The following is a 5,059-nucleotide window of genomic DNA, read 5'->3' as shown; positions in this document are numbered from 1 at the left end:
AGTTTTTGGCACCCTCAGTGTACTGCTAGAAGCTGTTATGGTCCATTTTCTTTAAAAGTGTGTAATATAAAATTGCCTGCCACAATTACCTCTCAAGAATGACATTTTCTCTGTTCTCCTCTCATTTCTCCCTCTAGTTCCTACAATGACAGAGGCAGACATGGCTTTTAGGAGGAAAGGGACAAATTTTAGGCTGTGGACTACCTCAAAATGTCTTCCAAAATTATTATTACTATATTAAGTATTAGAAGAAGAAGGAAAAAAAGAAAAGGAGGAGGAGGAGAAGGCAGAGGCAAAAAAGAAAAAAAAAGGGTGGGGAGAGGAGGGAAAAGCAGACATTACCTAATGTTTGTATTATATATACACTGTTAAATATTCCACCAGGATTTCATTGTCTGGGATATTACATTTTAAACATTCACTGTCCAAGTTACTCAGTGGATTAAAAAGGAGGCAGACGACTTGGCTTTGAGTTCAAGAAGCCTGCAAACATTCCTCTTTATTATGACAAATAATTATTTGTACTTTACAGCCTATACAGTGAATGTTTGTGAAGTAATGAAGCCAGCTATCAGCGTGAACCAAGTGGAATTACACTTTTTTTTAAATCTAAGTTTACAAACAAAGGCAGAATTCTAATTAAAGTTGCTTATTTATGGGAAAACATTTTGAAAGCTCCAAATAGCAGCGAATCAATAGAATTAATACTTTCTACTAATTCCTTTAATATTTAGCACTGAGAATTCAATAAGCAAAATTAATTTCATTATTTTGTCTTCTGCTGATGTGGACTAATTCACTTAGTCATGACAAATAGGTACCTGGATATCATTTGTAAATCTCAGTTATTAATTGTTCTTTAAAATTGAGTATAAACTCATTTGAATGTGTGAGAAATAGAGAAAAAAATGACTGTGACAAAACTTCTCATGGGAAGATATGTTGCTTTTTTATATTTATACCCAATAGAATAATAACAAGGATAAAATAAAAATTAACAAATTGTTATATCTGATTGAACCTGTGGATGACTCTTTTAGATTACATCTCTTTTGGTTATAAAGCATGATTTCAAATTCCCTGAAATCAGGAAACATACCATATTTAACTCTTAATGCCTCACACCATGTTTCCCCAAAAGTAAGACCTAACTGGACAATCAGCTCTAATGCGTCTTTTGGAGCAAAAATTAATATAAGACCCGGTCTTATTTTGCTATAATATAAAACCGGGTCTTTAATATAATATGATATGATATGATATGATATGATATAATATAATATAATATAATATAATATAATATAATATAATACAATATAATACCAGGTCTTATATTAATTTTTGCTCCAAAAAAAGCATTAGCACTGATTGTCCGGCTAGGTCTTATTTTCGGGGAAACAGGGCATTACTTAATCCAGGTCTTGAATGTAGGGTGCAAGTATTTATGAGTTTAACTAGATCTACAATTAAGTAAGTATTTATGAGTTTACTTAGTTCTATGATAATTCAGATTATCCATTATCTGGCAAGAATCTTCAGACAAATAGGAGAAGATGAGGTATCAGTTAAATTGCAAAGGCAACTCTCAGACATAATTAAGATCAAATTCAGAGGGTGCCAAAAAGGTGTATATACATTTTAAGAAAGGAAGAAACTGTATTAAAGTTGTAATAATTAATATATACTGATAACAAAAGATGAATACAAGTCATGTGTATACATTTATTTGGCTCCCCCGGTAAACATAATTTGTGACTTTTGTAGAATCCCTTCAAATAATTGCTTTGCTTAAAATATTTGGATTATAAACAATCAACTATGCAGTTTCTTTTGTCTAGAATACTCTTTCAAGTGTCAAGTTAAATGTTGTTTCTTCCAGAGATCTTCTCTGATCTCTCAAACTAAGTTGGATTATTTTATTAAGTAGTATAATATCATATACTTACTTTGAACAAATACAAAGCATAATCATACTTGGGTAATTATTCACGTAATTTGTTTTCTTCAGTAGATTGAAAGCATTATGAGAGCTCAGACCGCAGCTTTCTTGTGTATGGCGATACCCCAGTGACAAGCATCTCACCTTAATATTGTATAAGAACTCAAACACTAACTTTTGAATGACTGAATACATAGAAAAAGCAAGCTTTCTTACTTAAGGCAGCAAAGAGCTAATTTCTGTGAATTGTCTCACATTTTATAAATAATACCAATGAAAATGTTTAAATCATAACAATTGAAGCACGAAATATGTAGATGATCTCATTTTTTTAAAAACAGTGTCCAAATATAAAATGATAAAGAACTTCAAGGTGTTATCTCTGTATTGTAGGATTATAATTTTCTGTTTCTCATCTTGATATTGCTTATACATTTTTTTCTACTTTAAATTTAATCTTTGTACTTATTATGTAATATGTATATTACACTTTAAAAAACTAGATAGCATTCACAACTCTAAGGGAGAAAAAAACAGCATTCTTGAGATAATTGTTTTTAATTATTTTATATATGTATTTACCTACATATTTCCAAATAACATGCTAAAACTGCTAATTTATTATTTTCAATTTTAGACAGTGTTATTTAATTATGCCTATGGGTGGAAACAATGTCAGAAAGAAAAGTACAAAATCATCAATAGGACTCTATTTAAAGATGCAAATCAGCTTTACTGCTGTGTTTTAAATATTCCATTTTATATTGATAAGAAAACGGAACTTATGGTCTTTGAACTAAGCAGACACCCATTGAAAGGAGGTGGAAAAACTGTGAATAAGTTGAATTTATCAAATTAAATTTGGTTCTTTTTTCCATGGAATAAGTGACAGGGTTATCATATTAATACAGAGGGTGCCAAAAAAATATATACATGTTTTAAGAAAGGAAAAAACTATTAAAATTGTAATAGTCAATATATACCGATAACAAAAATGAATACAAGTCACGTTTGACTTCTGCGATTACAAGAGGTGCTCAAAGTGGTTACCATCAGCGTTCAGACATTTCTGATTATGGCGAACTGCTGCTTAAACAACATTGACCATAGTGTCCACTTGTACACGTTGTTTTGGCACCCCCAGTATACACACCAGGGGTGCCAAGAAAATATATATGTTTTAAGGGATGTTATCTATGTATACTTTTTGAAATTGAATTGAATTATGGTAGCAATGGGTAGTATGACATTCGATCAAAGACGGCGTTAATCAAATGAATGCTAGCGTCATTCATTGTATTACAATTTTAATACAGTTTTTTTCCTTTCTTAAAATGTGTACACATTTTTTTGGCACTCGGTGTGTGTGTGTGTGTGTGTGTGTGTGTGTGTTTGTGTGTGTTATATATATATATATATATATATATATATATATATATATATATATATATATTTGATATACGTCTGGTTATGTATATATGCATTTCTAATATACAATAAATATATCCCCTCATATATTTATATCAGATATAAATATATTTACATAGATATTTAATTTCATGTTTTTTAATAGTTAACTTAAAAGATAACACTTTATCTTTGTTTCATAACTACAGTATCTTTTCTTATTTTTCTACAGTCTTTCTTTTTTTTTATTTTTATTTTGCTCTACTCCATGCACTGACTGTTTCCTCTGACTTCATTTTTTGTTTGGTTGTGTATCTATTTACTTTGGTCTTTTGCTTCTAAAAATCTTTATTTAAATGACGGGTGATAATTGGCTCCTGCTCACAACTAAGAACGAGGCTTAGGAGTGAGGCGTTAAAAAGCCATTGAGGACTTCTATTTCTTTTGGAGTGAACTCAGTCAACGTGAGGACTTCACCACAGAGTGTCTGCATGCTGAACCCATATTGTCAGTATCTCTTGGTATTTTCTTTTAGGCTGGCCTGTTTCCCAGAGAACAATCCTCCAACCTCCTGTCTGAGGTGGGGTAGTGGTGGATGACATAAACATGGTTAGCAACATTTTGATGGCTGACAAGGATAAGAGGAAGTTCATTATTTAGAATTTCAACTCATTTGCTTGCTTCCAGTGCTGCGTTGCTTCAGTTGTTACTGATCTTTTTCTCTATGGATAACCAGAGAACGTTCATTCATTCTGCCATCAAGTAGACGAGAGGCAGTTGCCTGGTTTCAATGGGGAAAGATTTGGACACCTAAGTGTTCTTTGTAAGACTTTGCATCTGATTTTTTCCCTTTGTGGACCCATACCTCACCCCTGATTCAACACTGCTTAATATTTGTAATTCTTCAGCCTTTTCAAACTTCTGGACTACAAATTTCCTTGGATCGTTGTGGCTTTTCATAGATGAGCTTTAGGCAATTGGTTTACAGCCCTTCCTGCTCTGTTTTTGTTTTTTGCCATCTGTTTTCTATTGCACCAAATGTTGTAGAGATCTCTCATATACTGAATACTTCTCTTTATTGTCTGTTTGTTTTCTCTGTTCCCTTCTGGAGCTCCAAATAAAACATTTTGTTTTGTTTAGGGCTTCAGAACGGAACAAAGAAAATATGTATGTTTCATCTATAATATATAGCTAGAATCCATGCCTTCTTTGTCTTTATTCTTTCTCTGTCATCATCATCCAAACCAATAGTTCTTAAGGAAGAATTCTCATCAAAATCATTTGGGAGATTTTCCATACCCTGTGAGATCTGGACACGAAGTTTTATATAACTTGGCTATTTGTATGCAGATGCCTCGTAAAACTGGTTATCTATTAGCTATTTCAAGTCATTAATAATGCAATGATAGATTTGTAAGTGGATTTCCATTTTAACACATATCTCCACATGGATCATCTCATTGGATACTCCCGACACCTGTTTTGCTTGCCTATCTAATACGTATTATCCCTCAAACCCTCTTCCTTTGTAGTAGAACCTAGTTTATTTCAATATGATCAAGGGAGGTGGTCACCGCACAGTCCCTACAAGTGAACGGTGATGGCTAAACTAAGTCAATCATGGTTTTTCTCTTCTCCTCCCATGAATGTGTTATCCATGGGTATGTGGTCACACCTGGCGAGTGAAAGGAGGGCAAATATCATGGGGAGTTC

This window comes from Rhinolophus sinicus, chromosome 12 (genome assembly GCF_057876585.1).
Source record: "Rhinolophus sinicus isolate RSI-liver-muscle chromosome 12, RSI-T2T, whole genome shotgun sequence".
NCBI lineage: Eukaryota > Metazoa > Chordata > Mammalia > Chiroptera > Rhinolophidae > Rhinolophus > Rhinolophus sinicus.
This window is presented reverse-complemented; position numbering follows the sequence as displayed.